Below are 27,500 nucleotides of genomic sequence, written 5' to 3' on the forward strand. Positions count from 1 at the left end.
TTTTCCTTTGGTAATCGGTAGACAGTACGCGCGAGTTTTCAAAAAGTTGAAAATTTTGCGCAACTTTTCTGCGGCTTACAAAAGGACACGGATAAAGCATTTACAACCTGCAGACATATTGGAAGTCGCAGAAAATGTCACCTGTGACCAGAAAACTTATTACCGTCATTGGTTGGTCGTCCGCAATGGCGAAAAATTCAACTTTTCCCTCGTTGACTGTGTTAATTATGGTATTAACTGGGCAAGAAAATATAATAAACTCTTCAATCGTTGTGTGGCCCTTAAAAGAATTGTTTGATTATCACAACTCCTGCTTGCAATAAACTTGCACTAACGCATTTAACGTAATTCTCTGTTCGGTAAATTGGAGTACCGATAACCGCTAACCAGGCACGGCTTGTTGTAACGGACCAACCGGAAAGCCTAAGCAGCTATGCGATCAACGAAACCGTTCGTGTATGGTCCTGAATCACGATGAAATACCACTCCAAGTGGCCAGCTGCAAGTGACGTGGGATGCTTCATGCTTCTGGTCGTTTTGTTGTCGCGAGCAGCATATGTCGTCCCAATTCCAGAACTCTTGTCGCCAGATATTCCATCACGGCAGCGAAATGGAACTTCAGCTCCAACACACGGTCACACGGTCAGCCGCCAATGAACACGTGAACGAGTCGTACGTGACTTCCCTTTGCCTGGCAAACGATGTTGGCACTAGCTCAGCTAGCATTTGAATAATGCTGTTCGCCGGCTTACCACGTATTATGTACCAGAGCAAGCGACAAGAAACGACCACACCCATTTTTCTTGGTGCTTCATTCTATCATCTACGTGAAATAAAAAATAGAGCATTTCAATTTCAGTCTGAACAAAAGAGCAAAGTTACCAGTGAGCCGTTCGCCTTTTGCTGCCAAAGAAAAATTACGCTACGTATTATTACCGTATGGATAAATTTGTGTTACTACGATGTAAAACATGTTACTAAAACTCTTTCATTTGATTAAATCCAATTTCATTTATTTTGACGCTGGACCGAACACATTTACTTGGAGCTAGTATATTTGTTGGCTGCAACCAGCGTCCAGCAGCAACCAGCGAACAGCAGCGCGAGAGGTGATCGGTTAAAATTATTGGAAAGAAGCGAACAATCAGATCATCTAAGTTAAATAGAATTTAAATCTGTGAGTGAAAATTCCTCAAATCTTCATGAACACATGTTTCGTTCTTAAAAAAACGGTTTTTCAACGTGATATGCTGGAAATTTAAGCCTTCTTTTCCGTCTTCTTGGGCAGCAACAAATCAGTTTGAATGTTCGAAAAGACACTTCTCATAGCAGCGGTGACACGGGACAGCAATTTGTTCAACTCTTCGTTGTTGCGGATGGCCAGCTGCAAGTGACGATAATTCTGATCGTTTCGTTGTCGCGAGCAGCATATGTCCTCCCAATTCCAGAACTCCTGTCGCCAGATATTCCATCACGGCAGCGATCATTGAGTGCTCCAGCTCCAATACCTCGCTTGGTGAATTTGCATGTCTTCGTTGCCTTATCCGTGGGAAGCAGCAACATCTGAAGCTCAACAATTTTCGATCGGATTCTATAGGGCGTAAATTAAATACAATCATAAGGAAGCTTAACCCATAGCTTATATCGTATATATTTCTGTCATCCGTGCTAGGGAAGCACTGACGAGGGAAGGCAAAAATATGAAAATAATTCAAATTTTCAAAATCAATTCAAAAACCACAATTTTTCAAATTCAATTTCAAAAACAAAATCAATACTTTTCTATATTTTCAATATTTTCAATCGATTTCTCGATCAATTGGCGTAAATATCTTGGAAATCTATTGAAAATTGACTGAATTATTGCCGAAGCGTGAAAACACGTTTCTACTTTGATGACGTCATTTCCAACAACCAATCACGAAGCGAGAATTCTGGTAAAACATAGGTTCATTATTTTCAATTTTTCAATAGTTCAACATCAAGAATCCACACTTTTCTTTATTTGGGTCAATTCTTAGAAGATTTTCCAATCGATTGGTGTAAGAATATTGAAAATCGATTGGAAAACCGCTGAGCTATTAGCGCTCAAAACCTTTCATTTTTCGTGACGCTCGCATTTTTCGATTTTTTGGAATGACACCCTATCTCAAAACTTGCCGTAAGACGTAGTCCTACGTCAAAAATATCTCTTTTGCACTGTTAGGTACTGAATAAGAATTCATCTTAATATCTTGCAAGAATGAAACTTTAATATGAAACTAAAGAAACTTAAATACAAAGTAGGTATATACGAACGTATTATATACGTATACGTAAATACGTCCAAGGCTTCCGATTTGTTCTCCCAATTTCGAACGAATAAACGATTGATTAGAAAAGTTAATCAAAACAGATTAGGAAGCTAGATTTGATTGAAAGATACCGGAATAAACTTTGTTAGCCGATTCCTGTGTTCCTACTAATTACTACGAATGTGCAAGTTTTTTAGATCAAATTATCACATGATTATGGCAAAATTTCTCTGTGCGTCGTTCGGACTAACCAGCTGTAGAGCATTAGTTACTATAGTTCTACTTCTTTTTGGGATCACATAACGTTCAATCTAATCTGTAAAATAAATTTGTTTTAAATGCAAATAATACTGATTAATAATAACAATAATGATCATATAATAGAATAATTGATTGATTGGATATTTATATACCTACACTCATACGAACATCCGATTGGTGCTAATTTGAGCGCATTGTGCAGTCATAGCACTGCCCATCAACGATGACTAATGCAAACTAGAAACAAACTAATACTTTTCGAATCCATTTGACCGATCTCTGCCAATTTTGCCCTGCCCACCTGCCTTCTATGTTAGGTGTCGGCGGCTGCTAATCCTATGAAGCTCGCCGCCTGAATTGTGGCCTTTTAGCAATGCTACTGCACACTGGGATTTAACCAAATTTTTGATTGTTGGTTGTAGTGAGAGCGTTAAAGCAAATGTTTAGGTTCGCTATTGAGGAAACACAAATCACAGATTTTAACAAATTATTATAATTAATCACTATGTCCGTTTGCTACGTATATAAAATGTATTATTTTTCAAAAGAATTTGGTAACTTTTACCGGCATTTCGGCACACGGAAAAGGTCATGTTTGTATTTTTAATTGATCATAAAATTCTAAGAGCTATAGACAGACCTTTTAACACTAGCAAATTGTTGTTACTAATTGTTTTTTATATTGGAAATGATTTGAATAGTTATATTTTCTAATTTTACAGAGATTTACAATTGGACCAGGATTTACAGATTGACCAATTTTAATTTTAATGTGGTTTTAATAAGTTGATCATTCATTAATCAAAAACTAGAATTATCATCTCTAAATAAATATTACTTTTTATTTAGTCAACAGCTGATAAACTAAATAGCAAGTAAACATTCTAACATGTTTATGTTTTTATACAAAAACATCTTGCTACATGAATTAACCGTGTTCAAAACAATCAACTCTTTCTTAACCACTGTGCACCCACATGCAGCATACCAACAGCATTCAACATCAACATCAACAGCAACAAAAACATAGACGTTACCAATGAATAAACTAATGATTGGTCGCGAGTAAAAAGAATTGGCAGAATAAATTTAAAATTTATGACGTGCAAATTAGATGAAGCATGATTATAACACGAATTGGCAACACTATATAGAGAGTGCCCACCTCTTCAGGGCGTGCGGTGCGGCGACTGTAGAAGCAATCCAACTGATTGGCTAATGTTGTTTGTTGGTACGGCGACAGCTGGTCGGGGGTTTGGGTGCAGCGCATCGACGGCGCAAAGAGCGCGGATTTATTAGGATCAATTATAACACATATTGTACCTCGTCATGCAGTGAGGAGGAGAAATGTGGTCATTGGGAACGAATCGATTTTGGATTCTATACCGTCCGTATCGATGGGTGATAAAATTTTAATTGAAAAGATTGATGCGGTTTACGAATCCATTTTGGGCATGTTCTTACTGTTTTTGCCGGTAGGCTTGTCGTTAATTGCTTTTCAATCCACTGGAATTTGATGAGCTACGATTTGACAATGGATGAACATAATAAACGCTGAAATAATGTTGGAACTTTTCTAATTTTAGAACGCTGCAGCATTTATTTCACACAAATATTATGAGTATAATGTTGTGTGACAGAAATAAATTGTGACTTGTATCTGCAGATCAAATCACTAAAGAGGTAAAAGTACCAGTATAATCAAAATAAAAAATGAAACCTTATGCAACGAAACAGTGAAAGTTCTTCCCATTGTCGTTTGATATGTCTACTCAAGTTAAGGTGAAATTAGCAGTCATCGATTCTGCCAATTCAAAAGCAGTTTTTTTGTTTGAAACAAAAATTCTGTTCATGAAAATCTATTCGCTGTGTTCAGTTTGGCAAGAAGAATGCAGTATTTAGATTTTTACAATCAGAACCCCGCTTTTGGGTCCAAAAACTGCTTCCGAAATTGAGCTCTCCGACGAAAACGTAATGACTGCTAGTTTCCCGTTAAGTGCGATTAAACTTCTGGGTTTTATAGGACGACGTCAAACATGACGGACAGTGTCCTGTGTTATCAATTGTTTAGTTTTGTTTATATCATATTAAAACTGGCATATTTCTTTATTTTTTTAGATTTCTCGCTCGCTACCGTGACCCATTACCACTCGTGATGCCAACTGGGATGCGAGTATCCAACCTAGGTGAATCCTAGCTGAGCCTTCTATTTCGAATAGGATTTAAAGCTGTTAGATAGTGATACTAGTGTATACAATCGGACCGTGCAGACTAACTGTCGGAGCCTCTATAAAGGGATTCTATAACAGGTAGGTAGGTACGTTTCTTGCGTGATTTTTGTATAGTACAGAAAATATTAGATTATACATATTGTATTAAAATGAATCTTTCCGACACGAATGCACTAACAAGTGTAAAGTGTCGTTAATAAAAAACAACAACAACAATTAAAATAAAACTGTTCACATACTTTTTTACCTTTGTTATAATATAACAAAGGTTTAAAAATTGGTCGAATAACACGAAATTGATCCAACCTATACCAATAGGGTTCGATGATTTGAGCAATGTCTGTGTGTGTGTGTTTTTTTTTCGTTAGGAAACGCTCAATGCCAGGCACACTAATGATATATTGCTACATCACGTGGCACAGTGTGGGACTCTAACCCACTAAAAACCTCACGGGCGTCTGACCTTAACCCCCCCGGAACTACCGTTAAGTATTACTTCGTGGGAAGGCTGTGTCTGTACACCCCGATCCGGAGATGACCCTCATAACGTCCACTCCTTCACATTCACCCTCGCAGGGTTCTGCCATTCTTGTTGCTACTACATTCTCCTTCACCGTCCACTTTCCTTGCATCTGTCGAGAGGTGTACCGATCCAGAGATGGCGACCGTCATGACTTCCATCTCCTCACGACCACACTCGCAGGGTTTCTTGTTGGGCTTAGCACTGCTCCGTCGATTTCGCCACCACACTACCACTTCATTTATCAAGACGCGAACCGATCCAGGAATAGCGACCAACATAACGTCTATCCTCTCACGGCCGCCCTCGTAGTGTTTCTGTCCAAGCCTGATTTGCTCCGTCACGCTCGTCACTCCACCGATGCGTCTGTCAAGATTGTCTGCTAATCGGGATTTCGCTAGTTCGCTGGTCGTTTCTCCACTGTCGTTGCAGTTGCAACATAATCTGTGCTACAACACCGGTGACGGCATTCCACACGCTCTCCTCCCGACACATTTCGCGTACTATGTTCTCCACCGTCAGGGGCGGCATCTCCCTTCGTATCGCGGCAAATCGAGGAAACCGAAAGACCACATGCTGTAGTGTTTCTACCGTCTCTCTGCATTCCGGGCAGAATGGTGTCGCAGCGTGCCCGAACCGGTGCAGATATTGCCTGAAGCAACCGTGACCCGAGAGAAACTGCGTTAAGTGGAACCCGACTTCTCCATGTTTCCTGTTCAACCTGGTTGACAGAACCGGTATGAGTCGGTGCGTCCATCTACCATTCTCGGCCCTATCCCACTCTTGCTGCCATTTGCCCAGCGACTCTTCTCTCGCCAGCTCCCGCGCTCCTCTGAAGTTTCTTCGTCCGTAGCAGTCGTTATCTTCCACGAGCATGATGCTGATGGGGATCATTCCAGCGATAACACATACTGCCTCCGACGGTATTATTCTATATGCACTGGCAACTCTTGCAGCCATGAGTCGGAATGTACTATTCAGCTTCACGCGATTCCGCTTCGATCGTAGTGCTGCGATCCAGGCTGGACCTCCATACCGCAGTATCGATGATGGCACACTAGCCAGCAGTCTCCGCTTACTAATACTCGGCCCGTAACAATTCGGCATGATTCTGGCTATCGCATTGATAGCCTTCGCTGCCTTCTCGCAAGCATAGTCGACGTGGCAGTTGAAGGTCAACCGGTCGTCTATCATTACTCCCAGATGCTTGACCGTGCGCGTGGAAGTAATAATGTGCTCTCCGACGGTGACGACTGCATGTTGCACAGTCTTACAGTTGCTAACCAGCAGAACCTCCGTTTTATGGTGGGCGATTTGTAGCTTTGCACCATGCATCCAGTTCTCGATAGTTCTAATCGCCTCTGTCACCAGCATTTCTACCTCCTCCAGTGACTCGCCTATTACCGATAGCACGATGTCATCTGCAAAGCCGACGATCACCGTGCCTCTAGGCAGCTTCAGAGACAGTACACCGTTGTACATCCCGTTCCAGAGCGTTGGGCCAAGGATGGAGCCTTGTCCTCCCGGTCTCGTAAACAAGCGGTCTCGTAAACAAGCGTCCGATTGCTGAAGTAACTCCTCAGTATTCTGCATAGATATCCCGGGACATGCATTCTATGCAGCGATTCGGCAATGGCCTCCCAACTGGCGCTGTTAAAGGCGCTTTTTACGTCGATCGTTACTATGGCACAAAAACGATCTCCTCTTCGCCTCTGTTTGGACGCCTCTGTTTGGGTGCAAGTATGGGGGGAGAGGGTTTAGCTTAGCAGGGAGGGGGGGAGGTGGGTAGCTTAGCAGGGAGGGGGGTAGCTTAGCATGGGCGTAGCTTAGCAGGGGGTGGATGGTAAATGTTTGAATAATGCGCTCCAGAACCACCACGAGGTTCCACAGCCTCTTATTTAGCAACTCCTATCTCTACCTCCTCGTGGTGTCATCCGGGATACGTTCCTTAGTGCAAATCGGACAACCGGTGGAAACTAGGATCGTATGCGGACAGAGAAGGGGGCAGTCATGTGAAGGCTGAAGTGTAAACTCTCCGCCTGCAGGACGGTTCTCTTGACTCCCAGGAACCAATGCAGAGGGTCCAAAGCCCCTAAAGGAGATGGTTATAATAGCTGTTATCCATGGCTATTATGTAAAAACTTGAATGGATAAACCCCTAATCCAAGGTGTGACGCGACCCGTGCCGAGGGATGAATGGTGGGGGGGTTTATAAATTCTCTCGCCGCAACAGAGCCTGTGGAGTACCAGGACGCCCTCCACAGCAATTTGCCCTTGCTGCATCAAGCCGGTCACTGATGCAGTGGGCGATTTCTTACCGTGCAAGCTCTCTCTGCCAAAAAACACAGAAACGAATGAGGTGGAGAGTAGAGTAGAGAAGGAGCAGGACTTGAACGATGCGCTAGCAGAGGTTCAGTCCTGATCCTCGTCTATCCTCAACACGCCGACTTGTTGTGAGTCGACAAACGAAGATGTGGCTCCAACTTTCTACTCTGCCTGATCCCTGACTATTTGCTGGAGGGTGGGCTGAAACAAAAGGAGAGCCGAACAGTTATGGCCAGTAGGATGGCTGTTCAATCGCTCAAACAATCTAAAAAAATATATAACGACGAGTATCCACCCCTAGGTTACTCAAAGGTTGTTGAGTCTCAATAAGAGAGATCTCAGCAAGCTTACCGGTCTTGCGACAGGACATTGTCCGAGTAAATATCATCTTCGGAATCTCAGTTTCGTACAAGATTTAACCTCGGAACACTTGCTCTGCAATCGTGGAGCACAAATAGTGCGGGGTATTAGGGGGGGTAACTTAGCAGGGGGTAGCTTAGCAGGGGGGGGGGGGTAACTTAGCAGGAGGGGTAGCTTAGCAGGGGGGCAGCACCCGAGAAAAACAGTTTCGGAGCGTAGGTAGAGGCTCGACTTCCAGCTTGAATGTCACTGTTCGTGGGAGACGAGCGTTGCTTTCTCTGCTGGAGCTTCTTCCTACTTGGTTTTCGACGCATGATTTGTAACCCAATCCTCCTAGCCTCCATTTTTAGTCTAGCATAGATAACCTGCGCCGTTCCAAGGTTTCTAGTAATGATGTCCAAATCGTCTGCGAACTATGAGAAGATCGTTCCTCTCATTTCAACGCCCGCCCTCCGGATCACACCTTCAATAGCGATCACGAATAACACAGACTGTTGATGCGAACCTTTACTGGTGGTAAGTGAAAACCACGAACGATGAGAGCTGAGAAATCTGACTTTAATTTATTTCGTGGAAAAAACAAATTTTAAGTTCAAAATAATTTATTTACTTAAAAAATCTAGATTAAACATCCGATAATCAGGATTCATGCGTTTCATTTATTAAATCTAATTGGCATCAAAAATCAGATTTCGCCTATATCTAGGTCACCTTTAGTCAGTTATTTTTCCAACTACTGGCCAAAAATTTGTTAAAAGAGTAACTAATTCGCATTACAAGAATAATTGCCCATGGTGTTTCGTAAAGCATCACATGTGTCACAAAGGTTTTTTTAAGCGAATGTTTCACATGTTGCTCAATTTAAATTGGTTCTCATCACAAAGAAACTGTGGCCCTATTGTCCGTAATACGATGAGTCATATAAACCGCAGCTCGTAACACATGCGACGTTATAGATAAACAACTAAGTACACCTATCTTGCTTTCAATCAACCATTCCCGGCACATTCCGGTGCACCTTTCGGCAAAATACGAAGCCATTAATAACGGTACCCGTTTGAATGCAGTGTACTGCAAATAGCACACGCGAGTCGTGTAGATTTTAGCGCGCGCCGGACGTAAATATCATCATTACGCGCTTTCGGACATGATTGATTTGCGTCGATCGCGATCTCGATTGGACTTGCATCAGGCAGGGGATAATTAATCACCCCTTGATAGGCCAATAAGCGTTTGGCTGCTACTGTCTGGCCTACCTACCTGATCCGGTATGGCTGTCTGACCGAGCCAACTGGATCATCGGATGCAATATTTTTTCCTGGAATAGCTGCTGCAGTCTTCGGTTCGATCAGGCACAGTTTTTGAGATGATGGTGGCTACCTGCTTGAAACAAACGACATTCCAGCAGTCAGACCAACGGATCTTGATTGAAATCGGATTACTTCATTATGGTTTATGGGTGCGGATCACTTTGTTTTCGTCGTTGTACATTATTCTTTGCTTGTCTCGTTGTTCTGAATTCACTTGGTATAGTTTAATCATGGAGATCTAATATGCCAACAATTATCTGCTCGTTTCGTAATGGGCATATATCAGAACACTGGTTTAATTCGCTTTGTTGCATATCCAATCATCCCACTGAACCAACTTTATATTGAAATTTACTATTTGTTAAACGGCTACCTTTAACCCTCTCTCAATCTTCCCTTTTAGATTGTTAGTAAAAACCACACGCAGTTCCCATATTCACTCATAATCGCAAACCATGTCATCCCCCAAGAGATAGTAAGTCCACCACGGGGAAGATAAATTTCCTGCGCCATATTTACGATTATTGTTTCTTTAAATTACAAATAAATCGACCGATTCAAATTTCGCTTTTAATTTTAAACTTGTTTCCTCCGCTCGGTCCTTCCTTCTGGCGCAATTTCTTTACAATCGCAAAGGGATTTGTTCCAAATGCACGGCTCCTGGTTTTTATTGTTTGTATTTTAAACCTTCTTCACTACGTATAGATTCAGTGTACCACGCACAAGAGGCAAACCGACGAAGTCGCACTTGCCTCGTAACGTAACGGAGCTGCTTTCGCTTTCCTGCCTGCCACAGCCAACCAAACGAGGACCGTCGACAACGCGGGGGAAGCGAAAAAAAAATCACCCCTGTAATTTTTTGCCATGCCAGTGTCTCTGTCCAGGCCGGAAGACTCAGTTGCAGATCACTCTTCAATTCGATTTGATTCAGAAATATATTTTTCCTTCTCTCATCCATGGGGCAAAATTTAAACTTCAAATTTGTTCTATGGCTGAGTGCACTGTCATACTCATTGACTTCTAATTATTTTCTGCGTCTGATTTTCTGCTTGTCTGGATGCCGACTGTACAAATAGAAAAAAACGGCCGTCTATAATTGCTGAAATAAAAAATTATATATCCGTAAGCTTAGATACAGTTAGAAAAAAAAACGTGAGGGGTGGTATTCCTCCCTCAGTACCCGGGATGCGAACAGTGTTACGTCGAAAGAAGATATATGGGCAACGCATAAGAATTTTGGTTTGTCGTTTCAATGTAGGAGGAATGTCGGTAGGCAAAATGATCACAATTACCTACGTGGGGAAAGCATTTCAGTCAACACCTTCGCGACAGGTCTCATACCAGAAATGTGTGGTTGGTTATCAGTTTGAATTTTTCGTATGAGAGTAATTCTATAACATAACTAGCTGACCCGACAAACTTCGTATTGCCACAAATTAACCTGTGTTGTACATAAATCATGAATCTCGGATGATCTTTGTCACAATCTCGAGTTTTGCAAGTCCCCCAGTGGGCGGCGCTTCCGACGGCGGGTCACCGGCAACACTCGCGACCGTCTCGTCCTGAATGATCTAGTGTTACTATAGATAGTTTTTGTGGTCTTGTATTGACTAATGTTTTATGGAAGAGTCTCGAATTTCTCGAGTTCGATTAGTTTTTGAGTTTCGCAAAAATTTCTGTTTTATTTGTATGAGAGTCCATATGCCCCTACCACAGGGGTGAGAGGTCTCTATCGTAAAATAAATTCAAGACTCCAAAATCTCCCACATGCCAAATTTGGTTCCATTTGCTTGATTAGTTCTTAAGTTATAAGGAAAGTTGAATTTCATTTGTATGGGAGCTCCCCTCTTAAAAGAGGAAGGGGTCGTAATTCACCATAGAAAAAATTTCTGCAATCTAAAACTCCCACATGCCAAATTTGGTTCCATTTGAATGATTAGTTCTCGAGATAAGAGGAAATTTGCATTTCATTTGTATGGAAACCCACCCTCTTAAAGGGGAGATGGGCCATAACTCGCTTTCTAAAGAAGAGAGGGGTCTCAATTCACCATAGAAAAAAATCTTACGTCCAAAACCACTTACATGTCAAATTTGGTTCCATTTGCTTGATTAGTTCTCGAGTTATGAGGAAATTTGTTTTTCATTTGTATAGGAGCCCCCCTCCCTCTTAAAGTGGGTAAATCCATAGAAAATATACCATAGAAAATATTCTTGCCTACAAAAACACCCACATGATAAATTTGGTTCCATTTGCTTGATTAGTTCTAGAGTTATGAGGAAATTTGTATTTCGTTTGTATGAGAGCCCCCCTCTTAAAAATGTAAGGGGTCCTAATTCATCATAGAAAAAATGGTTGTCTCCAAAAAGACCCACATACCAAATTTGGTTCCATTTGCTTGATTAGTTCTTGAATTATGAGGAAATTTGTATTTCATTTGTGTAGAAGCACCCCCTCTTAAAGTGGGGAGGGGTTCTAATTCACCATAGAAAATATTCATGCCCTAGAAAACTTTCACATGCCAAATTTGGTTCCATTTGCTTGATTAATTCTCGAGTTATGAGGAAATTTGCATTTCATTTGTATAGGAGCCCCCCTTCCTAAAGTGAGGAGGGGTCCCAATTCATCATAGAAAAAAATTTTGTCTCCAAAAACACCCACGTGCCAAATTTTGTTCCATTTGCTTGATTAGTTCTCGAGTTATGAGGAAATTTGTATTTCGTTTGTATAGGAGCCCCCCCCTCTTAAAGTGAAGAGGGGTCCTTAGTTACCATAGAAAATATTCTTGCCCTCGAAAACTTTCACATGCCAAATTTGGTTCCATTTGCTAGATTAGTTCTTCAGTTATGAGGAAATTTGTATTTCATGTGTATAGGATCCCCCCTCCTAAAACGGGGAGGGTCCTAATTCATCATAGAAAAAATTTTTGTCTCCAAAAATACCCTCATGCCAAATTTGGTTCCATTTGCTTAATTACTTCTCGAGTTATGAGGAAAATTGTGTTTCTTTGGTACAGGAGCCCCCCCTCTTAAAGTGGGAAGGGCTCCTAATTTACTATAGAAAATATTCTTGCCATCGAAAACCTTCACATGCCAAATTTGGTTCCATTTGCTTGATTAGTTCTCGAGTTATGAGGAAATTTGTATGGAAGCCCCCCCCCTTTTAAAGAGGAAAGGAGTTATAATTCCCCTTATAAAGAGGGGAGGGGTCTCAATTTACCATAGAATAAATTCTTGTCACCGAAAACACCCACATGCCAAATTTTGTTCTATTTGCTAGATTAGTTGTCGAGTTATGCAGAAATTTGTGTTTCATTTGTATGGGAGCCCCCCCTCTTAGCGGGGGGAGGGGTTTCTAACCATCACTAAAACCTTTCCTGGCCCCAAAAAACCTCTACATGCATATTTTCATGCCGATTGGTTCAGTAGTTTTCGATTCTATAAGGAACATACGGACAGACAGACAGACAGACAGACAGACAGACAGACAGACAGACAGACAGACAGACAGACAGACAGACAGACAGACAGACAGACAGACAGACAGACAGACAGACAGACAGACAGACAGACAGACAGACAGACAGACAGACAGACAGACAGACAGACAGACAGACAGACAGACAGACAGACAGACAGACAGACAGACAGACAGACAGACAGACAGACAGACAGACAGACAGACAGACAGACAGACAGACAGACAGACAGACAGACAGACAGACAGACAGACAGACAGACAGACAGACAGACAGACAGACAGACAGACAGACAGACAGACAGACAGACAGACAGACAGACAGACAGACAGACAGACAGACAGACAGACAGACAGACAGACAGACAGACAGACAGACAGACAGACAGACAGACAGACAGACAGACAGACAGACAGACAGACAGACAGACAGACAGACAGACAGACAGACAGACAGACAGACAGACAGACAGACAGACAGACAGACAGACAGACAGACAGACAGACAGACAGACAGACAGACAGACAGACAGACAGACAGACAGACAGACAGACAGACAGACAGACAGACAGACAGACAGACAGACAGACAGACAGACAGACAGACAGACAGACAGACAGACAGACAGACAGACAGACAGACAGACAGACAGACAGACAGACAGACAGACAGACAGACAGACAGACAGACAGACAGACAGACAGACAGACAGACAGACAGACAGACAGACAGACAGACAGACAGACAGACAGACAGACAGACAGACAGACAGACAGACAGACAGACAGACAGACAGACAGACAGACAGACAGACAGACAGACAGACAGACAGACAGACAGACAGACAGACAGACAGACAGACAGACAGACAGACAGACAGACAGACAGACAGACAGACAGACAGACAGACAGACAGACAGACAGACAGACAGACAGACAGACAGACAGACAGACAGACAGACAGACAGACAGACAGACAGACAGACAGACAGACAGACAGACAGACAGACAGACAGACAGACAGACAGACAGACAGACAGACAGACAGACAGACAGACAGACAGACAGACAGACAGACAGACAGACAGACAGACAGACAGACAGACAGACAGACAGACAGACAGACAGACAGACAGACAGACAGACAGACAGACAGACAGACAGACAGACAGACAGACAGACAGACAGACAGACAGACAGACAGACAGACAGACAGACAGACAGACAGACAGACAGACAGACAGACAGACAGACAGACAGACAGACAGACAGACAGACAGACAGACAGACAGACAGACAGACAGACAGACAGACAGACAGACAGACAGACAGACAGACAGACAGACAGACAGACAGACAGACAGACAGACAGACAGACAGACAGACAGACAGACAGACAGACAGACAGACAGACAGACAGACAGACAGACAGACAGACAGACAGACAGACAGACAGACAGACAGACAGACAGACAGACAGACAGACAGACAGACAGACAGACAGACAGACAGACAGACAGACAGACAGACAGACAGACAGACAGACAGACAGACAGACAGACAGACAGACAGACAGACAGACAGACAGACAGACAGACAGACAGACAGACAGACAGACAGACAGACAGACAGACAGACAGACAGACAGACAGACAGACAGACAGACAGACAGACAGACAGACAGACAGACAGACAGACAGACAGACAGACAGACAGACAGACAGACAGACAGACAGACAGACAGACAGACAGACAGACAGACAGACAGACAGACAGACAGACAGACAGACAGACAGACAGACAGACAGACAGACAGACAGACAGACAGACAGACAGACAGACAGACAGACAGACAGACAGACAGACAGACAGACAGACAGACAGACAGACAGACAGACAGACAGACAGACAGACAGACAGACAGACAGACAGACAGACAGACAGACAGACAGACAGACAGACAGACAGACAGACAGACAGACAGACAGACAGACAGACAGACAGACAGACAGACAGACAGACAGACAGACAGACAGACAGACAGACAGACAGACAGACAGACAGACAGACAGACAGACAGACAGACAGACAGACAGACAGACAGACAGACAGACAGACAGACAGACAGACAGACAGACAGACAGACAGACAGACAGACAGACAGACAGACAGACAGACAGACAGACAGACAGACAGACAGACAGACAGACAGACAGACAGACAGACAGACAGACAGACAGACAGACAGACAGACAGACAGACAGACAGACAGACAGACAGACAGACAGACAGACAGACAGACAGACAGACAGACAGACAGACAGACAGACAGACAGACAGACAGACAGACAGACAGACAGACAGACAGACAGACAGACAGACAGACAGACAGACAGACAGACAGACAGACAGACAGACAGACAGACAGACAGACAGACAGACAGACAGACAGACAGACAGACAGACAGACAGACAGACAGACAGACAGACAGACAGACAGACAGACAGACAGACAGACAGACAGACAGACAGACAGACAGACAGACAGACAGACAGACAGACAGACAGACAGACAGACAGACAGACAGACAGACAGACAGACAGACAGACAGACAGACAGACAGACAGACAGACAGAAATCCTTCTTTATAGGTATAGATATATAATAATTTTTTTGGGCTGGGATCTATGGTTATTCGAAGAGGATTAATTCTAGACGCATCGATCGTGAAAAGAAGTTCTTTTAGTGATACTCAATCAATTATTTTCCAAATGGCAAATTAGAATAAATTTATCTTTTTCTAAATATACAACAGTGAATGTATGTATGTCTGTCCTGCCATAACTGCCGGAATTTGATTAGACCGTCCTCCACCAATCTTGGTATACATAGTCTTTGATATAAGGAAACCAGCACTGACGATATCAACGTCATCAGCAAACCCAAGAAGCTTGTGAGATTTTGTGATGATGGTTCCGTTCCTTCGCCTTTGTATTGCACCTTCCAGCTTCCAAGGCATTGTTGAATAGCAGGTTGGAGAATGCACTCATTCCCCTTGCGTCAATCCAACATCACGAAAGCGACCGAGGTCTCACCAGCTATTCTGATGCATGATTTTGACCAATCCAACGTCATACGAATCAGCTTAACTAGCTTCATCGGTAACTCATGTTCTAGCATTTCCTGTCCAAGGTCATTTCATTTGACCAAATCGTACGCCGCCTTAAAGTCCACAGAGATATTGGGAGTCTGCAAGTTGTACTCCTGGTACTTGTCTAGTATCTGATGTAGGGTAAACATCTATCTATCTATCATCACGAAAATCACTTGGTACTCGCCGCCGAAGAACTCCTCTAATGCCCTCAGTCTTTTTTTTTACGAGTAGGGAAATCTGCTCAGCACCTTAGAAGATACGGTACTATCAGACACCCAAGAAGATAACTCAGGGAGTGGGGTTGAGTATCCTGAGCCCCCTAGTGGGGCGTGAGGATCCAGATCCACTAAAACGCTACTCGAGACTCCAGCCCCAATCCTCCTGGGCACCACCTTATCGGTATTATTTCAGGGAGGGACTATTGTGCTTAACGCACCCTCTTAGATAACTACTGGACTATGGTAGTTAGGCTATTTACTCGCCGTTGATCGGCTCTCCAGCGGTTTTGTAGCTCAAGTACAATGTGGGTAGCAGCCGTATTGACCGCTCCCCAGACGTCCAAGCTAGAACACATCCTTTGGACTAAGTTATCCGGAGTAGAGTCCGGTCCGCTCACTGCCTGCATGTTGCTTCTCGCGCCCACGAAACGAGGGCATATAAAGAAAACATGTTCTGCAGTTTCTTTAACATCCACGCATTCGGGACACGCGGGGGACTCCGCATGCACGGACTTGTGCAGATACTGTCTAAAACAACCATGCCCTGACAGAATCTGTGTCAGGTGGAAGTTGACTTCGCCGTGGGGCCTGTCGTCCCACCCGGATACTTCCGGAATAAGTCGGTGGGTCCAGCGGCCCTTTGTGGAATCAGACCATGTCCGCTGCCATGTGGTCATCGAGGCCGATTTTGTGGTACCCTGTATGCCTCTAGTTCCACGTTGGTTGAAGCACTCTGCGTCCTCACTGATGATGATGCCAATAGGCATCATACCCGCTAAGTCGCGGATTGCGTTATATGAAACAGTGCGATACGCACTCACCACTCTCAAGCACATGATACGCAAGGTACTTTCCAGCTTACCTAGATAGCTTTGGGTTCCTAACGCCGATGACCACACCGGTCCGTCATACCTAAGCATGGACTGGACCACGTTGGCTAATAGCCTTCGCTTGCTGCCTTATACCGCAGAGCTATTAGACACGCTACGAGACTATGCCGAAATAGCTGTGGAAGCCCTCTTGCAGGCATAGTCGACGTGGCTCCCGAACGTGAGCTTATCGTCGACCATGACTCCCAGGAGCTTTAAGGTTCGCGTTGACGAAATATTGCAGTCCCCGACGCTGATATTTGCTTGCTGCACCGACTTGCGGTTGTTCACCACAATAACCTCCGTTTCATGATGCGCTAGCTCCAGTTTCCTGGAGCGCATCCAATCTTCGACAATGCTTATAGAGTGGGCAGCCGTCAACTCAACCTCTCTGATAGATTCACCGTAGACTTCCAAATAGATGTCATCCGCAAAGCCGACAATCACCACCCCTACCGGGAACTTTAGCTTCAACACCTCGTCATACATGACGTTTCACAACACCGGGCCCAGTATGGAACCTTGCGGAACCCCTGCAGTCATTGAAACGCACTTCTGACCCACCTCCGTGTTGTAGCATAGCACACGATTCTGAAAGTAATTTTCCAGAATCCTGTACAGCGACACCGGTACTTGAACGTTCCGAAGCGAATTGGCTATGGAGTATCAACTAGCGCTATTAAACGCATTTCTCACGTCGAGCGTGACAATTGCGCAATAGCGGATACCTATCCGCTCTTGCGCTGGATTGCCACCTTGGCTTTCTTAGTGATAGACAAGATGGCATCCACCGTAGATTTGCCTTTTCGGAAACCGAGTTGGTTCCTTGACAGACCATTTGTACCCTCAGTATACTGTACGAGTCTGTTAAGGATAACGCCTCTGGGGCAGGTTGTTCCCTGGCAAGCGACGGAGGACGAATCGAATGAAATTGCGTTGTATTTTCTCTAACTGATCTACGCCGTTGAGATAATGGGGACCAGAGCGCAGTACAAATTCTTCAAGCAATATATATCAGAAGATTGTCGCGCCAAGACTGCTGGATGCTTTAGCAGTGATGTAGTGGATGTGCTGTTTGCAGGTGAGCTGTGAGTTTATAAATACTCCCAGGTCGCTGATGAAGAACTCTCTTTCAATCAGTCGAAAAGGATGGGCCGTGTTTTTTTTTCCTGGAGAAGGATACAACTGAATACTTGCTAATGTTGAGCACCATCCTATTTTCGTTACACCCTTTTGAAAAGCTCTCCAGTTGTTGTTACAGGAACATGACTTCTTTTACTATTTTGGCCTCTAGATAGGTCTTAAGATTATCAGCAAAGGAAAGCCTGGTCCTCGTAGCGAAATGTTTACAATGGTTGAAGTATAGTACGAAGCTGAATGGACCCAGATGGATGCCTTGCGAAATACTAAACGTAACAATAAACTCGCTGGATATTTATTCTCCGATTTTAACAGCGAGATGCCGATCAGTCAAGTAGGACTATGCCTATCGTCCATTATGTTTAACGTCCATTACGCCTCACAATCATATGCGTATTATCCGTATTACGTTTGGCACACTTCATTTAAACGTGAAAAGTAAGTACTATTCCTCTGATTAAGAAAAAATTTGGCAGCTTCAGACCATCAACATTGGTCGATAAATGAAAGTCGTGTCTTGCAATGAGTAGACGAATCAATTTCATCAATCCAATCTATGCATTTGTATCTGCAACGACATTTTTCATATTGTGCTTTAGGCCTATCTCTTAACTTATTCTAAATGTCATTGGGTTTGTCGTTTGTCGGTACACAGATTTTTCAAATTCCGGAAATGTTTGCTTTGTTCCTTACTTCTTGTAGTTATATTTTTCGAGAATGCAAGCCAGTCAAGTACTGAGTTTCCGGTCTTTCGTCTTTCATCTTCATCTTTCGGTTTTCCTAGCCGTGGTCAAACCCGCGTAGCCGTGAGGGTAATTTAAATTGATTTTAAATTAATTTGCAACTGGCAGACCAGAACCAGAAAGGACATGAAAAGAGAGCGAAGTCGACGATTGACGCTATTTCGGAAATCAAGATAGTCATTAAGATGGAAATCAAGAACGCTTGATTTGTGAGAAGCAGCGAGCAAACGAAGATATTATGCTCATGCTTCTCCTTATATGGTAACATTCCGGTTGGGCTTTGATCATACGTAGTCACAACCATTGCGGAGAACGTCAGTCCCAGGGAAACGACTCTATTCGTAAAGAGAATTGCTTTCTCGGTCTGGCAAAAGTCGGTATAGTCCGTCGCCAACGGATCTCCATCAACGAAGAAAATCCTGAGAAGCGGACACCTGTACCGTGGAACGCCCTTCCACGTCGCACATTCGCCCATATTCTATGATGTCTACGATAAAATGCTAGCTGGTGAGAAGACGCTGTTGGAATACTCCAACCAGTACTAAGCGTCGACTCGCTGTGAGCCAACGGTGAGTTACTGCTAACCCAAGCGCATCAATTAAGCCTTTATTTGCTCTGCCAACAATACTGACATTGTGGCCGAAAGTTACAAAACCACTGAACAGCAACAACAAAGGAGTTGAAAGTCAGTAGGCATTCAGATGCCGTATAGTCAGCAGGCATGTAGATGCCAAATCGTGCACGTCACTCTATATTAAAGTGTACATAGTTGTATATAGTCGCGGTATTTTAAATATGTGAGATTAAAGAATACAAAAGTCAAGTCGTGTTATCCGCGAAAGGAAAAGCTTGTCCCGACAAGGAAGGCTACCCTCCTAGGCAGTTACTCCTCCACTTCGCTCCTTCCACTGGCTACGACATAATGGTCCTTCGAGCCGGATCCGCGTCGAACTCCGCGGACCTGCAAGCATCGTACCAGCGCAGCAGCCGACAACCGTCGAACTCCGAGGATCGGCATCATGCTGGATGGAGTAACCGCCGCTGCTGAGATCATCATCGCGCCCGACAACCCGTCATTCAAGGAGCAGCCTCACCGCTCCCATCCTGCGAGCAGCGTCACCAGCTGCAATTCTTCGACCTGCGTGTACGCTGTAATTACGCGCGCAACAGCAAGTTCGCCCAGGTGACGACGTTCTATATGGTCTTTATTCTAACTGGGACTTCAATCCCAACGACCCAAAGCGGTTTGGAACAAACTGTGTTAAAATCTGACGGAACAAATTCCCACCGAAGTCATGGAACTGACGAAGTGCAGAAGTTGTTTACTAACCGGGACTTCAATCCCAACGGAAGTGCCGGCGAACAATCTGCGTGTAAATCGATTGGAATAAATTCTCGTCTGAGCCGTGAAAGTCTACCATTCTCATCATCGCATTGCTATCGACCTGTGTGCATGCTCTACGTTAGGGATGGGAACTATCATTAAAAATCGTTACTGATAACTATCAGTAATTTCAGTACGTTACTGATAACTATCAGTAAATATCAGTAATTTTACTCATCAGGACATTGAAGCAAAAAATAGGAAATTGTAATATTATAACTGCGTTCTTCATTGTAAGTTTACTTTGTAATTTACCAAGCGGGCTTTATGGAAACCCGCGCAACTACGGACCAGATTTTTACCACCCAGCAGATATGTTGGGAGCACATCGTACCTACACATCACACGAACCAGTCGATCAAGACCAGCAATTGCACTTATTGGATGAACACGGTTTCCCAGATAAACTGACGCTGCTGATCAGAGCTTTGGGAGCGAGTGGTGTGTTTCGTGCGCATCTCGGGGACACACCCTTCCAGACGCGGCGAGGGTTGACAAGGTGACAAGATGACTGATATCATAGCTAGGAACCTTGCGATGGTGGAGGCAACCTACGTCAGGTTGAAAGCAGTAGTCTAGGAAGATCAGATTAATAATAAATACGTCAAAGATCACATACATGAAAGGAAGAGGCTCCAAGGGACTAAACGCGTGCTTCTCACAGATGGTTGCCCTTGACGGCGACGAACTAGAAGTGGTAGATGAATTCGTGTATTTTGGATTGCTGGTGACCGCGGACGACATTAGTAAGGAAATCTAGCGGCGCATTCAAGCGAGAAATCGAGCCTACTTTACCCTTCGCTATACGCTACGATCAAGAAGCATACGCTACCGTACGTTGCTGATAATGCACAAATCTTTTATTAGGGCAGTAGTTATTTATGGACTCGTAAGGTCACTCACGGAGGATATACGCGCTCTTGCCGTGTTCGAACGAAAGGTACTGTGGATATTTAGCGGAGTACAAACTGAAAGTGAAGAGTGGTGGAGACGTATGAATCACGAGCTACAGGCATTGTTTGGAGCGAATCCCATCGTACATTTGGCGAAAGTCAGTAGGCTACGGTGGGCCAGACACGTCGTAAGAATGCCGGATGATAGTGTGACGGAAACAGTTATCTTCAACAACCTCACTGGCACCAGGAACAGTGGGCTCAACGTGCAAGACGGTACGATCACGTCGAAAATGATTTGTGACTTTTGAAACGACTGGAAAATTGGCGACGTGTGGCAAAGTTCGAATTAAATGGAATCGAAACTTGAAACTCTGTTTTTAAAAGACAGACTTCGCATCCAGCTGTTAGAGTACAGGACAATTGGCCCTGCAACGATCCTATTGACTCTAATAGCCTCTCTCAGCCGAGATTCGAACATACGACGACTAGCTTATTAGGCCAGCGTCATACCTTGAGGCCAACTGGGAGGCAACTATATCAGTAAATATCAATAATAGCGAAACCTTACTGATACTTAGTGATATTATTGCTTACTGATAACTATCAGTAGTTAATGATAGTTTTCCCATCCCTACTCTACGTCCGACGACCTCCGCAATTAGACGAGCAGCGTCATCAGCTGCCATGCTACGACCTGTGTGTGCGCAGCAACTACGCGCGCAACAGCAAGTTCACCCATATGATAAGATGTACTAAGCTTATCACCGGTGGGTGAACGACTCTAAAGTTAGTTCGAGACTGGTCGGACGTCACGCAATTACGAAAGTAAATCTTGCTGGACGGATCGCGCACTGAAATCGTAAAATTAGTGACAAAATGGCGCAAGTGGATGCACTCATCCACCATTCTCCACGATTGTATTGTAAGCGAGCTGTGTGTACTCCGCAGCTACGCGCAAAATAGCTTGTTCACCGATACGTAAGATGTACTAAGCTTACCCTTGGTAAGATGCTATTTTATCCACATCCGCACCGGAGATCACCAAACACATTGCTGCAAAGGTACGTACGTTGCTCTAACAATCCAGTCATCGTATGATTGAATCTCGGCTGGAAGAGGCTGTTAGAGTCAATAGGATTGTAGCACCAATCAAGCAATTTTAACAACTGGCTGCAAAATGTATCGAAGGTTAGTTGCGAAAGAAGTTGGACCTTTCAGTAGCAAAACTAGTCTCCTGCCCCTCCAGTTTTTCGCGAAGTGCGCCAGGTCTGGTTCTGTTCTGTTTGAATCTATTACATTTGGAAATACGAAATCCTTACAATTGTCATATTCAAATGAGCAGATTTTCTGGGAGAATTACAGTATTGTTGTATGAGAGTGCGATTCGCCTATCACAAATATCACTGAAAGGCATTATTGATTGCACTAGGTCACAAAACAATTACACCCTGAAACTGACTAGCTGGCTTCGTTCTATTTTCACCATTGGAAATTCAACCATCAATTTTATGCTGTCATCTCCCACCCCCGCAAGTGCTATATATTTTTCAACCAACAGCAATAATAGGAAAGAACTGTGTAACTTTATGCCCACAAATGTGCCACCAATTCGGTTATCGGTGGCAACAGCTGGTTGATTGTTTCCCTATATAGTACTTCCCTCGGACAAAATAAAATCAAGTTTGCTCTTGTAAAATCATTATGGTCTTGTTAATAACGTATTTCAGGGAAAACAATTTAAAAAATTTTATGATCTTTGGACATCTAAAGAGGGTTGTGTTTTTAAAAGTTATTAAATTAAAGTTTAATAAATTTACTGTGCATATTCTTAACTTGCGTCACTTCATTTTTGCTTCTATTATAACAATAATAGCACATCAAACGAACATAACATTTAAATGAATTACACCGTGATGAATAAGGTGCATCCATAGATTCCAAAGAAAAAGGGACCGCATGGTTGTTTCCGTGTAACTACCAAAAACGGTTATTAATAATAATATTTTGCTCCCTCAAATTCAGTTTAATTGGAAGAAATTACTCCAATTTTGTTGACTGGTGTAATTGAACTTGTTGATGATGACAATCCGACCGAACCGAGCACTAATTACGATCTGTCTCGCGGTTACTACAGTACGCTAAGTATCTTGAATTTACCGCACATTTATCTCTCTATTGTCCGAGTCAGAAAGCAATTTGTGGAACTGCTACCAAAACAAAACTCTATTTGAATAAACACTTCATAAAATCGCCCGAACGTGAAATAAATAATTCATAAAAAGTATAGTGTTATCATAATTTAATTAAACGGTACCATTATCCGAAACATAACTATGCAAATTTACATAAGCACGCTGCTGCAGCACTGCAACTGATGCTCATCGGGCGCGGGCTGGCACTTCTTCTTCACCACACTCCACGGTAGCGGCCGCTCCGGCAATGCAATGGCAATGGCGGGTTGACCCGAGGCTCTCACCGTTGGCCACACTATCCGATATCACTGCCATTGCTGCGCTCAACTAAAGACGACTGCCGGTGAATGCAAATAAAAATTTAAACACACATATTTAATGAATTATTTACTTTCAATTTCGCGTTTTTGTACTACCCATTTTACTCTGTTCCGTGTGACACATTATCGGGATGAATGCGCGGCGCGGAGGTGGCGGGCGGCACTGCTACCAGCATTTTTAATTTATCCTGCTTAATTTAAATGCATTGCAAAAGTACTGTTTTTTTTCTTCCCCATAAAGCAAATACTTATTTAACAACTGGTTCTTTCTGCGTAGAGCGCGTAATTAAAGTTGTAATGTCAAAGTAGGTAAAATTTAACTTTATATTGCATCCTTCATGTTAATCATTTAATAAATTCTAGCCTAAACACTTTTAATTTTAAGGTAAATAAACTTAGAACTACAAAATAAGCAAAAACAGGTTAGTACGAGGTCAACTACATGAAGCCGCCCGTGTTACCTCATTCCATTTCCTCTATCAGTCTACCAATTCAATTGATTTTGCAAACATATTATAAGTATGACGTGTTCACTCATAACGTTTCCATCAACTTCAAGACAGCGTATGATACAGTCGATTTAGAATAGTTATGACAGATCAGGTGAGGAACGTCGGATAAAAATATTCGACAAATTGAAGCTATTATGAATTGTGTGATTCGTTAACGGCATGTTTCAGGGTTGCTATTGCATTCCCTTGTGTCAAGCAGAGAATTGAAACTTAGCGATGGACTGTTATTCTTGTTGTTCAACTTAGCCCATGTGATGTTTATTTGAGAAAGGCTCAACTTCAACTAGTGACTTTAAGGTTATAACAGAAAACCTTGCCACGGTATCACTAAAGTACAACTCATTTTGAACTTGGACGTACTACTTATTTTACTACAGTCGCTCCTAGTGGTCGAATTTGGAAGCGTTTGACAGCTGTTTGTTTAGTTTTGCATTGGTGAGATTTTGTTTACAATGCATTTGTATTTAAAAAAGTTGTTACAAATGGTAGCGGAGAAGAGAAAATTGATTCTGGATCCGGATACGTTGAAAATCTAACATGGCCCAGTTCTAAAATTGCGAAATCGTAGGATTTGATCAAATCTACTGTGTGGAACCTATCGATGGATCATAGCAAACGTCAAGGTGGAACTTATGATTGGCAACTACGTTTGATAGTATTAAGATCCATTGTACCAAACCCGTGACTCTTGGTTGGCGAAATTACCATAAAATACGGTTCCAACAAGAGTACAAGTTACAGAGTTCATTTAGAAAAGCTCAGAGAACTCTTTTGTGTGGGTTATCATCCATTTCGTGTCAAAAAGCCATCAAACCTAACACTGAAGCATAACATAGTGGTCAGCTTTCCGGGAAAAACTTGTATGTGCCCATGATTATGTGCTTTTATGGTCCCAGAAGATGTCCTAAGCAAATTTAAAATGTTCGGCTTTAAGTAGCTGCCACTACAGTCGAGAGCGGATAGCGGAGTGGATATAATCGAAAAAGATCTCAACCCACCTAGTTGTCCCCAATTTCGCCTGAAATACTGAGAAATTGTTATGCGGACTCCATAAATGAGTGGCCAAGAGGCAATTTCTTCAAGTACATCATCATAAACATGCACTGTCCACACGAAGGTAGACCCGACGACGAAACCGCAACGTTCTAAGTGCAGCTGTTTAACCGAGCGTTACAGAATCGTCTGTTTTTTTAATATGTGCTTAAATGTTTTATATATACTTTCACGTTTCTAGAATTATGGTTAGTAGGGTTAGTTAAATGTTAAATTTTTATTTGTTTTAAGGTTAGCTAGGTTAGTAAAATAAATAAATAAATAAATAATTAAAGATTTTCAACACACTAAAACATCAAATATGGCAAATTTGGTACGGGGGTGAAGCTTGCCAGACCTTAGGGTCTTGTGGAGTCCGTAGTAAGCGCAACTTCTGATAAGAATGCGTCTGCGTATTTCTCTGCTGCAGTTGTTATCCGACGTCATTAAAGACCCGAGGTATACAAATTCATCTACCATCTCGAACTCGTCCCTGTCGACTACCACACTATTGCCAATGCAAGCTCGATCGCACTCGGTTCCTCCTGCTAACAGATATTTGATTTTGGACGTATTCACCACTAATCCAACCTTTACTGCTTCACGTTTCAGGTTGGCTCAGCAACCTCCTGGAACGTCCTTCCGATAATATCCACGTCGTCAGTGAAACAGATAAATTGACTAGATTTGTTGAAGATCGTGCCCCGCATGTTAACCTTTCATAACACCTTCTAGCGCCATGTTGAATAGGAGACAGGAAATACCATCGCCTTGTCGAAGTCCCCTGTATGTTTCTAACGGGCTTGATAACGCGCCCAAAACCATCCATCGTGGCCTTAATCAGTCTAGTCAGCTTCCCGGGAAATCCGTTTTCGTCCATAATTTTCTATAGCTCTTCACGGTCGATAGTATCGTAGGCGGCCTTGAAATCTATGAATAGCTGGTGCGTAAAGACTTGGTATACTCTACACTTTTGGAGGATCTGTCGCAGCACAAAGATTTGGTCCGTTGTCGATCGCCCGTTCACAAAACCGGCTTGATAACTTCCCACGAAACTACTTGCTAGCGGCGATAGACAGCTAAAGATGATCTGAGAAAATATCGCCCTCATAGGTCCTTTTATATTCCGCGAATTTCTTGGCACGTTTTGTTCAACCGTTGAAACGGTTTAATGGAAAAGGTCAGCACACGATCGGTCTAGTGAGCCCTGGATGCTCGTTACGTCTAACCCATCAAGGACCAGCGGCAGTCCTCTGGCCTTCTGTCATAATCGTTAAGGAGGACATTCCCCTCTCGGCACAGTCATTCCGGTATCGTCGTGGGCCTGTCGAAGACCAGAACGAACGGACTAGCACCGGTCAGCAGCGTTGCCTAAAACCCAGCGACGTCGTCCGTAGTAATTTTAAAGTAGATAGTAGCGCGCCCAGAATTTCCTCGAGCCTCCCCCGAACAGTGAGTCAGTTGCAGAAAGCGGCGGAAAATTATCGGCCAGCAGAGAAGATTCTTCAGTAGCGGCAGCGGTACGTACCGGTTTTTCATTCATCATCTACTGCCGCACACACATACACATCCACAATAGAAAAATCAATAAAAAAAATGGTTCAATAGTTCTTTTTTTCCAAACACCAAACATTCAATTATCACAATAGTCCAATTCATTCATACAGTAAGGTGAAAGTCGACCGCACGCTTGTCCGCGAAGCCCTCCTGATTACCCAGTAGTAAGCCGATCCTGGGACTATAGTCAAAGGGTGTCTTGCTACAGAGCTTTCCCAGTACAGACAGTAGAGACACCCTTAGGTATTAGTTACAGCTGCAGGCAACGTACGACAGCTGTTCGCCACGGAACATTAAGATTGTCATGGGGATACGAACGCCCAGATCGGTGTGTGTGAGTGTGTGTGTGTGAGTGTGTGTGTGTGAGTGTGTGTGTGTGTGTGAGTGTGTGTGAGTGTGTGTGTGTGTGTGAGTGTGTGTGAGTGTGTGTGTGTGAGTGTGTGTGTGAGTGTGTGAGTGTGTGTGTGAGTGTGTGTGTGTGTGTGTGTGTGAGTGTGTGTGTGTGTGAGTGTGTGTGTGTGTGAGTGTGTGTGTGTGTGTGTGTGTGTGTGTGTGTGTGTGTGTGTGTGTGTGTGTGTGTGTGTGTGTGTGTGTGTGTGTGTGTGTGTGTGTGTGTGTGTGTGTGTGTGTGTGTGTGTGTGTGTGTGTGTGTGTGTGTGTGTGTGTGTGTGTGTGTGTGTGTGTGTGTGTGTGTGTGTGTGTGTG

Source organism: Sabethes cyaneus, chromosome 2 (genome assembly GCF_943734655.1).
Source record: "Sabethes cyaneus chromosome 2, idSabCyanKW18_F2, whole genome shotgun sequence".
NCBI lineage: Eukaryota > Metazoa > Arthropoda > Insecta > Diptera > Culicidae > Sabethes > Sabethes cyaneus.